Source organism: Rattus norvegicus, chromosome 5, assembly GCF_036323735.1.
Source record: "Rattus norvegicus strain BN/NHsdMcwi chromosome 5, GRCr8, whole genome shotgun sequence".
In the NCBI taxonomy this organism is placed as follows: Eukaryota; Metazoa; Chordata; class Mammalia; order Rodentia; family Muridae; genus Rattus; species Rattus norvegicus.
This window is the reverse complement of record NC_086023.1, coordinates 83,350,343-83,368,321: the sequence shown is the minus strand read 5'-3', so window position 1 is coordinate 83,368,321 and position 17,979 is coordinate 83,350,343.

Genomic DNA, 17,979 nt, shown 5'->3' with positions numbered 1-17,979 from the left:
GTAAAAGTTTTATCTCAATTGAGGGTTACTATGATTCTCAGGGAGAAAGTGTGTTAGTGGTTTGAAAATTAACCTTTATACAAAAGTACCCCTGGTAGCCACATGTACATTTTTAAATGATAAACACTGATAAGTGGACCTTTATTTTTATGCTTCAATTATTTTCTACTTATTCATACAACAAGCAAACATATAATTACTTCTTAAACATATAAAGGTCTTTGTTGAGATTCAGTGGTTTGGAAACATAAGACCACAAGGGGTCTTCAACTAAGGACTGCTTAATCTAGTGATTTCATATAACATTTTCAACTATTTTTCAACATAGTCACTGGCAACAATTTAGACTGGATGTAGAAAATTTAATCTTTTAATATAGTGGCATTCTGGCTATTGTGGGTTGAACAGTATCACGTGTCTCTACCACCAGATGATAGTGACATTTGTGTCCATGTTCAGAAAACCAAAAATGCCCTCAGACATTATCAAATTCCCCAGAGCTAATATTGCTAATAATCAATATTCATACACATATCAAGATATTGCTTTCTAGTAGGTATAAGGTCTTAAAAGTTTAGTACTGGAGAGAGAGACCCAACCACCTGGTCAGGTGGGCACTCCTGAGGCTGCAGAGCGGAAGAGACCACCAACTCTGCTCACCCCTGCCCACATCCCTGGCCCAAGAGGAAACTGTATAAGGCCTCTGGGCTCCCGTGGGGGAGGGCCCAGGAGCGGCAGGACCCCTGCCTGAGACACCACCAGAACCTGAAGGAAACAGACAGGATAAACAGTTCTCCGCACCCAAATCCCGTGGGAGGGAGAGCTAAACCTTCAGAGAGGCAGACAAGCCTGGGAAACCAGAAGAGACTGCTCTCTGCACACACATCTCGGACGCCAGAGGAAAAAGCCAAAGACCATCTGGAACCCTGGTGCACTGAAGCTCCCGGAAGGGGCGGCACAGGTCTTCCTGGTTGCTGCTGCTGCAGAGAGCCCGTGGGCAGCACGCCACGAGCGAACTTGAGCCTCGGGACCACAGGTAAGACCAACTTTTCTGCTGCAAGAAAGCTGCCTGATGAACTCAAGACACAGGCCCACAGGAACAGCTGAAGACCTGTAGAGAGGAAAAACTACACGCTCGAAAGCAGAACACTCTGTCCACATAACTGACTGAAAGAGAGGAAAACAGGTCTACAGCACTCCTGACACACAGGCTTATAGGACAGTCTAGCCACTGTCAGAAATAGCAGAACAAAGTAACACTAGAGATAATCTGATGGCGAGAGGCAAGCGCAGGAACCCAAGCAACAGAAACCAAGACTACATGGCACCATCGGAGCCCAATTCTCCCATCAAAACAAACATGGAATATCCAAACACACCAGAAAAGCAAGATCTAGTTTCAAAATCATTTTTGATCATGATGCTGGAGGACTTCAAGAAAGACGTGAAGAACTCCCTTAGAGAACAAGTAGAAGCCTACAGAGAGGAATCGCAAAAATGCCTGAAAGAATTCCAGGAAAACATAAATAAACAAGTAGAAGCCCATAGAGAGGAGACACAAAAATCCCTGAAAGAATTCCAGGAAAACACAATCAAACAGTTGAAGGAATTAAAAATGGAAATAGAAGCAATCAAGAAAGAACACATGGAAACAACCCTGGATATAGAAAACCAAAAGAAGAGACAAGGAGCTGTAGATACAAGCTTCACCAACAGAATACAAGAGATGGAAGAGAGAATCTCAGGAGCAGAAGATTCCATAGAAATCATTGACTCAACTGTCAAAGATAATGTAAAGCGGAAAAAGCTACTGGTCCAAAACATACAGGAAATCCAGGACTCAATGAGAAAATCAAACCTAAGGATAATAGGTATAGAAGAGAGTGAAGACTCCCAGCTCAAAGGACCAGTAAATATCTTCAACAAAATCATAGAAGAAAACTTCCCTAACCTAAAAAAAGAGATACCCATAGACATACAAGAAGCCTACAGAACTCCAAATAGATTGGACCAGAAAAGAAACACCTCCCGTCACATAATTGTCAAAACACCAAATGCACAAAATAAAGAAAGAATATTAAAAGCAGTAAGGGAAAAAGGTCAAGTAACATATAAAGGCAGACCTATCAGAATCACACCAGACTTTTCGCCAGAAACTATGAAGGCCAGAAGATCCTGGACTGATGTCATACAGACCCTAAGAGAACACAAATGCCAGCCCAGGTTACTGTATCCAGCAAAACTCTCAATTAACATTGATGGAGAAACCAAGATATTCCATGACAAAACCAAATTTACACAATATCTTTCTACAAATCCAGCACTACAAAGGATAATAAATGGTAAAGCCCAACATAAGGAGGCAAGCTATACCCTAGAAGAAGCAAGAAACTAATCGTCTCGGCAACAAAACAAAGAGAATGAAAGCACACAAACATAACCTCACATGCAAATATGAATATAACAGGAAGCAATAATCACTATTCCTTAATATCTCTCAATATCAATGGCCTCAACTCCCCAATAAAAACTGGATTACGCAACGAGGACCCTGCATTCTGCTGCCTACAGGAAACACACCTCACAGACAAAGACAGACACTAACTCAGAGTGAAAGGCTGGAAAACAACTTTCCAAGCAAATGGTCAGAAGAAGCAAGCTGGAGTAGCCATTCTAATATCAAATAAAATCAATTTCCAACTAAAAGTCATCAAAAAAGATAAGGAAGGACACTTCATATTCATCAAAGGAAAAATCCACCAAGATGAACTCTCAATCCTAAATATCTATGCCCCAAATACAAGGGCACCTACATACGTAAAAGAAACCTTACTAAAGCTCAAAATACACATTGCACCTCACGCAATAATAGTGGGAGATTTCAACACCCCACTCTCATCAATGGACAGATCATGGAAACAGAAATTAATCAGTGATGTCGACAGACTAAGAGAAGTCATGAGCCAAATGGACTTAACGGATATTTATAGAACAGTCTATCCTAAAGCAAAAGGATATACCTTCTTCTCAGCTCCTCATGGTACTTTCTCCAAAATTGACCATATAATTGGTCAAAAAACGGGCCTCAACAGGTACAGAAAGATAGAAATAATCCCATGCGTGCTATCGGACCACCACGGCCTAAAACTGGTCTTCAATAACAATAAGGGAAGAATGCCCACATATACGTGGAAATTGAACAATGCTCTACTCAATGATAACCTGGGCAAGGAAGATATAAAGAAAGAAATTAAAAACTTTTTAGAATTTAATGAAAGTGAAGGTACAACATACCCAAACTTATGGGACACAATGAAAGCTGTGCTAAGAGGAAAACTCATAGCGCTGAGTGCCTGCAGAAAGAAACAGGAAAGAGCATATGTCAGCAGCTTGACAGCACACCTAAAAGCTCTAGAACAAAAGAAGCAAATACACCCAGGAGGAGTAGAAGGCAGGAAATAATCAAACTCAGAGCTGAAATCAACCAAGTAGAAACAAAAAGGACCATAGAAAGAATCAACAGAACCAAAAGTTGCTTCTTTGAGAAAATCAACAAGATAGATAAACCCTTAGCCAGACTAACGAGAGTGCGTCCAAATTAACAAAATCAGAAATGAAAAGGGAGACATAACTACAGATTCAGAGGAAATTCAAAAAATAATCAGATCTTACTATAAAAACCTATATTCAACAAAACTTGAAAATCTTCAGGAAATGGACAATTTCCTAGACAGATACCAGGTATCGAAGTTAAATCAGGAACAAATAAACCAGTTAAACAACCCCATAACTCCTAATGAAATAGAAGCAGTCATTAAAGGTCTCCCAACCAAAAAGAGCCCAGGTCCAGACGGGTTTAGTGCAGAATTCTATCAAACCTCCATAGAAGACCTCATACCAATATTATCCAAACTATTCCACAAAATTGAAACAGATGGATCACTACCGAATACCTTCTACGAAGCCACAATTACTCTTATACCTAAACCACACAAAGACACAACAAAGAAAGAGAACTTCAGACCAATTTCCCTTATGAATATCGACGCAAAAATACTCAATAAAATTCTGGCAAACTGAATTCAAGAGCACATCAAAACAATCATCCACCATGATCAAGTAGGCTTCATCCCAGGCATGCAGGGATGGTTTAATATACGGAAAACCATCAACGTGATCCATTATATGAACAAACTGAAAGAACAGAACCACATGATCATTTCATTAGATGCTGAGAAAGCATTTGACAAAATTCAACACCCCTTCATGATAAAAGTCCTGGAAAGAATAGGAATTCAAGGCCCATACCTAAACATAGTAAAAGCCATATACAGCAAACCAGTTGCTAACATTAAACTAAATGGAGAGAAACTTGAAGCAATCCCACTAAAATCAGGGACTAGACAAGGCTGCCCACTCTCTCCCTACTTATTCAATATAGTTCTTGAAGTTCTAGCCAGAGTAATCAGACAACAAAAGGAGATCAAGGGGATACAGATCGGAAAAGAAGAGGTCAAAATATCACTATTTGCAGATGACATGATAGTATATTTAAGTGATCACAAAAGTTCCACCAGAGAACTACTAAAGCTGATAAACAACTTCAGCAAAGTGGCTGGGTATAAAATTAACTCAAATAAATCAGTTGCCTTCCTCTATACAAAAGAGAAACAAGCCAAGAAAGAAATTAGGGAAACGACACCCTTCATAATAGACCCAAATAATATAAAGTACCTCGGTGTGACTTTAACCAAGCAAGTAAAAGATCTGTACAATAAGAACTTCAAGACACTGAGGAAAGAAATTGTAGAAGACTTCAGAAGATGGAAAGATCTCCCATGCTCATGGATTGGCAGGATTAATATAGTAAAAATGGCCATTTTACCAAAAGCAATCTACAGATTCAATGCAATCCCCATCAAAATACCAAACCAATTCTTCAAAGGGTTAGACAGAACAATTTGCAAATTCATCTGGAATAACAAAAAACCCAGGATAGCTAAAGCTATCCTCAACACTAAAAGGACTTCAGGGGGAATCACTATCCCTGAACTCAAGCATTATTACAGAGCAATCGTGATAAAAACTGCATGGTATTGGTACAGAGACAGACAGATAGACCAATGGAATAGAATTGAAGACCCAGAAATGAACCCACACACCTATGGTCACTTGATTTTTGACAAAGGAGCCAAAACCATCCAATGGAAAAAAGATAGCATTTTCAGCAAATGGTGCTGGTTCAACTGGAGGGCAACATGTAGAAGAATGCAGATCGATCCATCCTTATCACCCTGTACAAAGCTTAAGTCCAAGTGGATCAAGGACCTCCACATCAAACCAGACACACTCAAACTAATAGAAGAAAAACTAGGGAAGCATCTGGAACACATGGGCACTGGAAAAAATTTCCTGAACAAAACACCAATGGCTTATGCTCTAAGATCAAGAATCGACAAATGGGATCTCATAAAACTGCAAAGCTTCTGTAAGGCAAAGGACACTGTGGTTAGGACAAAACGGCAACCAACAGATTGGGAAAAGATCTTTACCAATCCTACAACAGATAGAGGCCTTATATCCAAAATATACAAAGAACTCAAGAAGTTAGACCGCAGGGAAACAAATAACCCTATTAAAAAATGGGGTTCAGAGCTAAACAAAGAATTCACAGCTGAGGAATGCCCAATGGCTGAGAAACACCTAAAGAAATGTTCAACATCTTTAGTCATAAGGGAAATGCAAATCAAAACAACCCTGAGATTTCACCTCACACCAGTGAGAATGGCTAAGATCAAAAACTCAGGTGACAGCAGATGCTGGCGAGGATGTGGAGAAAGAGGAACACTCCTCCATTGTTGGTGGGATTGCAGACTGGTAAAACCATTCTGGAAATCAGTCTGGAGGTTCCTCAGAAAATTGGACATTGAACTGCCTGAGGATCCAGCTATACCTCTCTTGGGCATATACCCAAAAGATTCCTCAACATACAAAAGAGACACGTGCTCCACTATGTTCATCGCAGCCTTATTTATAATAGCCAGAAGCTGGAAAGAACCCAGATGCCCTTCAACAGAGGAATGGATACAGAAAATGTGGTACATCTACACAATGGAATATTACTCAGCTATCAAAAACAACGAGTTTATGAAATTCGTAGGCAAATGGTTGGAACTGGAAAATATCATCCTGAGTGAGCTAACAAAATCACAGAAAGACATACATGGTATGCACTCATTGATAAGTGGCTATTAGCCCAAATGCTTGAATTACCCTAGATCCCTAGAACAAACAAAACTCAAGACGGATGATCAAAATGTGAATCCTTCACTCCTTCTTTAAATGAGGAAAAAGAATATCCTTGGCAGGGAAGGGAGAGGCAAAGATTAAAACAGAGACTGAAGGAACACCCATTCAGAGCCTGCCCCACATGTGGCCCATACGTATACAGCCACCCAATTAGACAAGATGGATGAAGCAAAGAAGTGCAGACCGACAGGAGCCGGATGTAGATCGCTCCTGAGAGACACAGCCAGAATACAGCAAATACAGAGGTGAATGCCAGCAGCAAACCACTGAACTGAGAATAGGACCCCCGTTGAAGGAATCAGAGAAAGAACTGGAAGAGCTTGAAGGGGCTCGAGACCCCATATGAACAACAATGCCATGCAACCAGAGCTTCCAGGGACTATGCCACTACCTAAAGACTATACATGGACTGACCCTGGACTCTGACCCCATAGGTAGCAATGAATATCCTAGTAAGAGCACCAGTGGAAGGGGAAGCCCTGGGTCCTGCTAAGACTGAACCCCCAGTGAACTAGACTATGAGTGGAGGGCAGCAATGGGGGGAGGGTTGGGAGGGGAACACCCATAAGGAAGGGGAGGGGGGAGGGGGATGTTTGCCCGGAAACCGGGAAAGGGAATAACACTTGAAATGTATATAAGAAATACTCAAGTTAATAAAAAAAAGTTTAGTACTGCATTTTTTATTTCTTTTTCTGTCCTCTGAGCACTGACACCATCAAAGATGTGGCACCATGCCTTCACTTATTGTATTCTGCTCCTCTGGAAAATACCATAGTCAGGTATTCTTTGCTTTGCTTGTTTGTTGTTTTTATGAAATGTAGATTCCGAGATGTATGACCTAGTGTGCAAAGTGGTTATTTTCATTTTATACTTGTTTTCCCTGACCATGTTTCCCTGTGTATCCAAGCATTCATCTGCTGTGAGTGGAGTCACTTAGTAGAAAAGAGAGAAGAAAGGAAAAAGCCTTCTAATTTTGTGGCCTTTGTTAAACTTCCAAATGGAAAACGTTCTGTAAACACTTGAAGCCTTTATAATTTTGAGTAATGTAGAACTATTACATAAATCCATAATGTCTTGAGTTACCCAACACTCAGAAACAAATGTAGATTATCTTTTAAAGAAAAATGTACTAATTCAAACTGTACTTGCCAAGTAGGTCTTTAGGGAGGTCTCTCAGTAAATAAAAAGGAGTGATTTGTAACAAGTTTATCAGTGGCTGGTATGTAAAGTGCTTGCGAATAGCTTGTTCCCTTATGGTGTTTAAACATTCTTTCCAGTGATATCCACACTATTTATTTGCTAAGGCAAATCCTTTTCTTTGCAAGAGTGCAGTCATAAACTTCATTCATTAAATGTCCTCACCGACCTCTGCTTGATTCTTGTGACCAAACATTGAAAGCTACACATATGAGGTTCTCTCAGATAGTTAAGGAGGAAAGCAAGTAGCAGCAAAAAAGTGATTTCTTATCTGTTTTAATTCTACAGAAGAATGTCACTGACACCGAGTGACACAGGCAGGGAAAGCGTTGTCAATGTGAGCAAAGTCCCATCAAAGTCTGACTTCTTCTAAACTGTCCTTCACTGTTTATTTGGAAAGATCCAGCAAAGACAAATGTGTCTTTCTTGCAATGTGCACCCTGTCTTCTAGCATTTCTTCACACTGGTACATGATCATAACTCAGTTTTACCGTCAAGAAAATATTTAGTTAAGTGTTTGACACACATGATCATCATAGACACGCAAACTAAAACAACTTTGAAATTCCATCTCAACTCGATCAGAATGACTAACACAAAATAAATAACTAAATAACTAAATAAATAATAAATAACTTAACTAACAAAGTGGTGAGGATGTGGGGAAAAAAAGAAACTGTTATCCACTGTTGGTGAGAGTGAACTGGTACAGTCCTTGTGGAATTCAGTGTGGAAGTTTCTCAAAGAGCTACAACTTGCACCACCATGTAACCCAGCTATGCCAAAACTGAGCATGTATCCAAAGGGCGCCGTATATTATCACAGAGACAGTTTTTCAAGCATGCTTATTTCTGCTCTATTGACAGTGGTGAGAAAATGGAATTAACCTGGATGCCCATTAACTGATGAGTGGATAATGAAAATACAGCTTATATCCATAATAGAATTTATTCAGCCATGAACAAAAAATAGACTCCGAAGTTTTAAACAGATAGAATTGAAAAAAATATATAAGTAAGACAACTCAGGTTCAGAAAGGAAAATACAAATATTTTCTCTTTTATGCAGACCTTAAGTACTAATTATTAAATATGTGGGTAAAGGCCAAGCAAATGAACAGTGGAGGACCATGAGGCTTGGCAAAAGAAAGGGAAGAGGTGGGGAGACAACAGAACACAGGAGATATTCACATGGAGAATGGAAAATCAGTGGAGAAGGGTTACAGAGGGAACAGAAGAGTTGGCAGTGAGGAACGACAGGTGGGAGAGAGAACAAGGTAATGTAGACGAAAATGCCACAAAGAAACCTATTACCTTGTAAGCTAACTTTTGAGTTTTATTTTAAAAAAATATACAATATATTTAGATCATATTTTTTTCTCCTCTCCCAAGATTCACGAACAGGAAAGCACTTTTGGGGTGCTCCATTGCGGGAGGAAGAACACTGGCTGCAGGTTGTCAGATCTCTTCTGGAAAACTCTTCTCCTTCAGGACTCTGTCATCTCAGTCATGCTTTTGCGGATGATATTCCTTAAGCCCTTGGCATACCTTAGTCATCTGTAAAACAAACAATTTATAGAATTGAGCAGATATTGAAATTCAAGTTCTGGCATTTTCTAACTATAAATAAAACACAAAATGTCATCATTCTGATTCTTAATTTTCCCAGGACTTGGGAGTGGTTTGGGGAGAAAGAAACTTCTCATTTCATTGCTTATTACCTAGTAAAGGCTCGTCACCAACATATTCTTTATTTTTTTTTTTTTTGGTTCTTTTTTTCGGAGCTGGGGACTGAACCCAGGGCCTTGCGCTTCCTAGGTAAGCGCTCTACCACTGAGCTAAATCCCCAGCCCCACCAACATATTCTTTTTTTTTTTTTATTAACTTGAGTATTTCTTATATACATTTCGAGTGTTATTCCCTTTACCGGTTTCCGGGCAAACATCCCCCTCCCCCCTCCCCTTCCTTATGGGTGTTCCCCTCCCACCCCTCCCCTCATTGCCGCCCTCCCCCCATAGACTAGTTCACTGGGGGTTCAGTCTTAGCAGGACCCAGGGCTTCCCCTTCCACTGGTGCTCTTACTAGGATATTCATTGCTACCTATGGGGTCAGAGTCCAGGGTCAGTTCATGTATAGTCTTTAGGTAGTGGCTTAGTCCCTGGAAGCTCTGGTTGCTTGGCATTGTTGTACTTTTGGGGTCTCGAGCCCCTTCAAGCTCCTTCCAGTTCTTTCTCTGATTCCTTCAACAGGGGACCTATTCTCAGTTCAGTGGTTTGCTGCTGGCATTCGCCTCTGTATTTGCTGTATTCTGGCTGTGTCTCTCAGGAGCGATCTACATCCGGCTCCTGTCGGTCTGCACTTCTTTGCTTCATCCATCTTGTCTAATTGGGTGGCTGTATATGTATGGGCCACATGTGGGGCAGGCTCTGAATGGGTGTTCCTTCAGTCTCTGTTTTAATCTTTGCCTCTCCCTCCCCTGCCAAGGGTATTCTTTTTCCTCATTTAAAGAAGGAGTGAAGCATTCACATTTTGATCATCCGTCTTGAGTTTCGTTTGTTCTAGGGATCTAGGGTAATTCAAGCATTTGGGCTAATAGCCACTTATCAATGAGTGCATACCATGTATGTCTTTCTGTGATTGGGTTAGCTCACTCAGGATGATATTTTCCAGTTCCAACCATTTGCCTACGAATTTCATAGACTCGTTGTTTTTGATAGCTGAGTAATATTCCATTGTGTAGATGTACCACATTTTCTGTATCCATTCCTCTGTTGAAGGGCATCTGGGTTGTTTCCAGCTTCTGGCTATTATAAATAAGGCTGGGATGAACATAGTGGAGCACGTGTCTCTTTTATATGTTGAGGCATCTTTTGGGTATATGCCCAAGAGAGGTATAGCTGGATCCTCAGGCAGTTCAATGTCCAATTTTCTGAGGAACCTCCAGACTGATTTCCAGAATGGTTTTACCAGTCTGCAATCCCACCAACAGTGGAGGAGTGTTCCTCTTTCTCCACATCCTCGCCAGCATCTGCTGTCACCTGAGTTTTTGATCTTAGCCATTCTCACTGGTGTGAGGTGAAATCTCAGGGTTGTTTTGATTTGCATTTCCCTTATGACTAAAGATGTTGAACATTTCTTTAGGTGTTTCTCAGCCATTGGGCATTCCTCAGCTGTGAATTCTTTGTTTAGCTCTGAACCCCATTTTTTAATAGGGTTATTTGTTTCCCTGCGGTCTAACTTCTTGAGTTCTTTGTATATTTTGGATATAAGGCCTCTATCTGTTGTAGGATTGGTAAAGATCTTTTCCCAATCTGTTGGTTGCCGTTTTGTCCTAACCACAGTGTCCTTTGCCTTACAGAAGCTTTGCAGTTTTATGAGATCCCATTTGTCGATTCTTGATCTTAGAGCATAAGCCATTGGTGTTTTGTTCAGGAAATTTTTTCCAGTGCCCATGTGTTCCAGATGCTTCCCTAGTTTTTCTTCTATTAGTTTGAGTGTGTCTGGTTTGATGTGGAGGTCCTTGATCCACTTGGACTTAAGCTTTGTACAGGGTGATAAGGATGGATCGATCTGCATTCTTCTACATGTTGCCCTCCAGTTGAACCAGCACCATTTGCTGAAAATGCTATCTTTTTTTCCATTGGATGGTTTTGGCTCCTTTGTCAAAAATCAAGTGACCATAGGTGTGTGGGTTCATTTCTGGGTCTTCAATTCTATTCCACCAACATATTCTTAACAGTGTTATCAAGCTATGGTGTATTACATGTGCAGTACTAAGCTTTTTCAGCATTGAACTCATTTCTTTTATCTCCCAGGCTTTTTAATGTTGAGTTTAATTTTATTTGTTCATATAGTAAGCACATACTGACCATGTATTTTCTCTAAGACTTTGGGGATCAGCAATGCATACAAATTAATACCCCATCTTCTGATCCTCACATCACACCTGACTAACCCATTCATTATAGAAACTTACTTGACAATAACTGGAAAATGGTCTCTCCTGTGCAAGGGGTGTGCAGATGTGTTATAACAAAGGATGTGTGTGTGTGTGTGTGTGTGTGTGTGTGTGTGTGTGTGTGTGTGTGTGTGTGTGTGTCTGTATGTGTGTGCAGGTGAAAACCCAATGTGGACGTTGATTCAGAGAGGACGTCACTGATATAGTAACTTAATTGGTTTAAAAAGTTTTTGGGCCATTGTCTTAACTATGGTTAATATTGCTCTAATGAAACATCCATTTCATTAGGGAGTAGAGTTTATTTTAGTTTACACTTCCAGGTGACAATTCATCACTGAGAGAAGTCAAGGCAGGAATTCAAACAGGGCAGGAACTTAGAAGCAGGAGCTGATGCAGAGGCCAGGGAGGTGTATTGCTTACTGACTTGCTTCCCCTGGCTTACTCATTCTGGTTTCTTATAGAACACACAATCACCAGCCCAGGGCAGAGCCCTCTCTCATCAATCACTAATTAAAAAAATGCCTAACAAGCATTATGGAGAGATTTCGTTAATTGAGATTTCCTACTTTCGCATATCTCTAGTTGACGTAAGACTGCCAGCATAGCCAGAAAGAGGCTCAGTGAGTAAAAGCGTTTGCTGTCAGTTTTGCTAACCCGTGTTTGAACCCTAGGTCCCAATAGTGGAAGGGGAGAATTAACTCCGATAGTTGTCTTTTGACCTCCACAAGCGTACTATCATATGCATAGAGAGACAAACAGACCGACAGAATGACAGAAACATGAAGATGACAAATAAATGAAATAAAATATTCTCCTTTTAAGTTCTGTGACCACAAACTTACTTGATTTATACTAAAATCATGCACCATCCCTTTTAGGTATGCTAGGACAGTGAATTATCTATAATGATGATGACATTGACTGGAGAGGGACCTGGGCTGTGGTATTCCAGCTCCTCTTTCCACATTACATAGGCAGCTTTTCTCTCCCCTTTCAGGTGATTAATTTTTAATCGAGGGTTTGCTTTAAATACCCAGAGCAGGGCTTTCAGCTGAGACACAGAGCAGGTTTCCCCTTTCAGAGCCCTCACTTCATGCCTGCTGCTGATGGAAGGTGGCTTGCCCAAGTGAGCATTTGAGATCCCCTCTGAGTTTCTCCTGAGAAGTCCTTGCTCAAAGTCATACTAAGGATGCATGTTAACTTTGCTCCCACACTGAAAGCTAACTGGATGTGGCATAGGGTCTGGCATGAGGTGGATAATGAGTCACACATCAGATTAGAAGAGAATTTGCAGAGGTTCACCACAAGGTGTTAATACTTTATTTGTGAGTCAGAGTTTTGGTGGGCAGCACAGTAATGGTGTTTTCTCATCTACAGTTTAAGAATTGTAAGAGTTTCAGTGAAGTAGCAGCTTTTATAAAACAGTTGGAAGATTATATATTCTACAAGTACATTAGAATATCAAATAGATGTCTAATGCAATGGAATGCACCAAACTATTAATGGTCATTAAAATAATTTTGCGTATCATTCTGAAAATTATAATTGGGGAGACAAATGATATACTAGTAAGTAAACAAGTTAGCCTACAGATATTAGCAAAGAGTTGCTAATACTTTATGCTTAGAATATCAATGTGTACACTATGACCTGAAAACCTACATAAGGAGGGCCTAGACTCAGGAACCTCTGAGATACGTGGTGTGTGTGTATATGTGTGTGTGTGTGTGTGTGTGTGTGTATGTGTGTGTGTGTGTGTACGTGCTTTGCATAGAAGTTGGGGAAAGGCTGCTGTTCCAGCAAGAAAAAAAGAGTACCAAGTAAACAGAGTGATTGATATGACTGATTAAAATTTGGATTAAGTTAATAGTACTGAGCAGTGTGTCTCACTGTTGCCAAAATGAACCAGCTCAACTGTTTTGTCCCCAGATAGATTACAGTATGCTATAGGATGTAAGATTATAAGCAGGAACCACATATATGTGCAGGATAGAAATAAACATGCACTTAAGAAATGGCAAATATGAATGCTATAAGCACAGAAATGAGCAAAGCATGTTGGTGTATTGCTGTTCATTTGAGTACTAAGGAGGCTAAAGTAGAGGACTGATAGGAGTATGAGGTCTACTTGGCTATACAAAGAGTGGTAAGTCTGGTAACTCAGGAAGATCCTTCCTTAAAACAAAACAAAGACCAAAGTTAGTAAACCAAGAGGAGTGGCATGGATATGAAGGAGGGCTTCCAAAGAGAGTTCTTTTTGAAAAATAGGTCCATCACCAATCTTGACATTTATGGCTGTGCCACATTTAGTTTGGAATTTTCTGTTGAAACACTTTATTGTATTATTGAGATGGCTATCAGGAATGTAGAAATAATCAAAATGGTGAAAAGTCAGTCTTCCTTTTTATACTCTGGCATTTATATTCTTGTGCTTGCTGGTATTTATGTTGCTTGTATTTGCTGGCAGTAACAAAGGCTAAGAGGAGAAGGAGACGCCATCCAGAAGGTTTTTCTCAAGCACTTCCTTTCCCTGGAGTGAGATGTTGTTTCTCCTTGTAGTGCCTAATCATCCTTAAGCTGGCCAGATGTTCCTCATACACTCATCTACACACCTTAAATCATGAAATTATTGTGATTTGGCTCCTGTACTGGGCTTGAGGATACAGAGGTCACTTAATATGTTGTTAGCAGATGCTAAAATATCACAGATAGCCAAGATAAATTTGTTGAATGAATAAAAGGAATGGCTAAGATGGTTCAGATAGAGAAAAAAGCATATGTAAAGCCACGTGCGTATAGTATACATTAATAGAGTAGTTGTGAAAATATCTTCAGTCATACTTGAATGAATCAAAACACATTAGGCAGATACTTAAGGATGAGAGGGTAATAGATGTATATTAGAGCATGCTGGGGAGTGAGTAATAAAATAACAATTTTTAACATCAACCTCAGACTATGGGTCATCCATTGAAATCTTATTAAAACATCACTCCAAGCAGCACCAACATACTCCAAACAGCACTCTGACACTGGAAGGAGGCAGAGATCTGTATACTTGGATGCCTTTGCCATGTGTTTGCCAAAGGTCTAGAGGGAAGTGCGTCTCCTCATCTGAAATTAATTTCATGTATGTAAAAATATACATAGAAGGTGGTTTGATTTTGAATTTCCATGCAACAATTTTATAGCTCTTGATATGTGTACTAACACAAAATATCCGTTTATCTATGTATAACTGATTAAATAAAGACATTTCCACATTGACACTTTGAGACAAATCTCATGTATTTATTTGAATATGATTGACAAGAAGGAAGCATCTTCAAGTTATATGACCACATAGCTCATTTCTCCTTTGACAAGTGGTTATTCTGTACCATCCAATTTACTATGTACTCAGTTTTAAATCAGTTGGGATAGGGTAGAAGTCTCATATATTGTGTGACAGACTTCAACATGACTTCATGGTGTGTATAATCCACTTGTACCTGCTTGATTTCTTTTATTTTAGAACTAAAACTGAATGGTAATCACCTCCGATACTATCTCTGTAGTTAAAATAACCAAGGATTTCCCTTTAGAGTCAATCTGTACAAAAGAGTGTCTAGGAAATTTATATCTCTCTCTGTTTTGCAAGGTACTAGAACAAAAATTGAACCATGCCATTCATTGTCCAAATGATGAACCATATAATCATGGCACAAGCATTTCACAGCTTGTGAAGAGAATGGCCAGCTGGTCAGTGGGAAATTACCATGCATGACATACGATTGGGAAATAAAGATCTAGCAGTCCTTTCACAGAGTGTTCTAAATGCCTCTGCTACACGAATTTGATGTCAATTTGAAACGACATCTTATTTATTTGACCATAGAATTTAGCTCGGCAATTAATCTTCCTAAATTGAGAAAAACTTTTACAACTTAGAATAATGTAAGTAAATAAAATGTAAACACTAGATTTCTCAGTCTATCTCAAATGGTGTTAGGTTAAATGTGCAATGTTTTTAATCTGCCTATGTGCTTGAACACTTAGAAGCTTGCTGGTGGCACTATTTTGCAACCTTTAGTAGACGACCTTTCATAGTAATAGTGTGTCCTCAGAATGAGCCTTGTTTGTTGTACCTTCCTGTGATGCTGTCCTGTACTTTCTGTGTAGCTACCACATGAAGAAGTCATGCCAGTTAACCTTTCCCATTATACATACATACATACATACATATATATATATATATATATATATATTCTCTTAAACTGTTGTTAGGTACCTTATCATAACATGAAAAAGAGAACTGATACAGATGATGTTCCAAAGGATTTCTGAGCAAACAGCTAGATGGAGATGCATAAATGGGATGGCTAAATGGCAAAGTGTTTGATGTCATCTCAGAGCATTTAGATAAGGCAACAGCAACAGTATTCCTCATATAGGAAGGGTAAATTTATAATCTGTACTTTACTGGAATGAAATTGAGAGGTATAATTTTGTAGTATCTAAAGTTAGCATCATAAATAGAGATAGGTACTTGATGACCTTTTGTTTTATAAAAATATTTGTTGAAAAAGCAATCTGGTTGAACTGAAGGGAAAGGGTAGCTGAAAAACACATTTGGACTCAAATATTTGCAGATTTTAATGTGCAAAGAAATAAGGTTGATGTTTTGTGTGTTTGGCATGAGGATATTCTGAGTTTTGTAGATACCTAGACAAATTTTCTTATACTGCAGTTTACCAGGAAGAGGCAGCTTCAGGTGTTAACTTTTTTTTTTAATTTCTGGAATATAATGCAGAGTTTGAGAAAGGTGAAAGCAATTTAATGAATACTAGCAATACCTTTGAGAGAACAACAATAACAGCAACAAAATGTACAAATTAATTACAGATATCACCATGCAAGCCATTATAATAGCTAAATACACATTTACTATTAAAAATTATTGCCTCTTTTTCAGATTAACTATATACAAAATTAAAAAAAGTACATATATGCAAATTTAATCTATTTAAAAAAACATTAATTTTGCTAATAGGTTATGGCATAGAGCGGCTGAAGAGGCCTATTAGTATGATAAAACAGTTTGTCAAAAGATTAATCATTTATTTTAAATATCACATGTTTCCTTTAATGATATTAAAGGAAATTTTGCCTTCAGAAGTATCTCAGTGAACATGAAATGTTGTGCTAGCTTCTTTAAAAATCCACATTGCCAGTTTTTGACTAGGTTTAAGTTACATTGTAAGGCCATTCCTTAGAATTCATTTTTATTGGATATTTTATGTATTTACATTTCAAATATTATCCCCTTTCCCTCCTCCCACCCCCCTCCCCACTGCTTCTATGAGAATATGTTCCCACTCCCACCTACCCAGTCTCACTTCAACATCCTGGCATTACCCTCCATTGGGGAAATGAACCTTCACAGGACCAAGGGCTTCTCTTCCTATTGATGCCAGACAATGCCATCCTCTGTTATATATGTGGCTGTAGTCATGAGTCCCTCTTTCGTTGGTGGTTTACTCCCCGGGAGCTCTGGGCAGGGGTCTGGTTGATTGATATTGTTGTTCTTCCTACGGGGTTGCAAACCCCTTCAGCTCTTTCAGTCCTTCTCTAACTCCTTCACTAGGGTCCCCATGCTCAGTCTGATGGTTAGCTGCAAGCATCGTCATCTGTATCAGTAAGGCTCTGACAGAGCCCTGTGTTTAGCAAACATCCTTGTAATCAAAAATAGAGAATAGATGATTCCCTCCCACACAATTTCAACACTAAACTTACATATAAAGAATTGCAGATGAGGATGGCTTTTCTGACATCAATGGGAGGAGAGGCCTTTGGTCCTGGGAAGGTTCAATGCCCCAGTGTAGGGGAATACCAGGGCATGGAGGCTGGAGTTGGTGGGTGGGTGGGGGAGCACCCTCATAGAAGCAGGGGGAGGGAGCATTGGACAGGGGGTTTCCGAAGGGGAAACCAGGAAAAGGGATAACATTTGAGATGTAAGTAAATAAAATATCTAATTTTAAAAAAGTTTAAAAAATTGCAGATGATCGGGGATTCTGCAGCAAGGGTTCCATCTGATGCTGATTATGCTGTTCATGCTGGTCCTACATAAATAACCCACTGTGGGGACCCTGAGCATCAATTAGGATACTTTCCTAGATTTCTATTCTCTGATCCAGCATTGAAGAGAGATGAGTAATATTTTTATATTACAAAGTTTTACCTGAAGATTGCATACTTTTCCTTGTATTTACAAGCTGCAAGAGGAAAGTACTGGGAGGAAAGCGGGACTGATATTGGGATGTAAAGTGAATACATAAATTAATTTATAAAAAATAAAAGTTTATCTTCTTTTGATTCACATGAATGACATACAATCCAATGTGTAAATATTTGAATATTAATGTTTAAGTTGTATTAATGTTTAATGAATCAACAATATTGTCTATATCAAGAATCTAAAAGTGTCTAAAGCCCTTCTAAAACTCTAAGTCTTAGGACACTTTCATCTCCTCATAA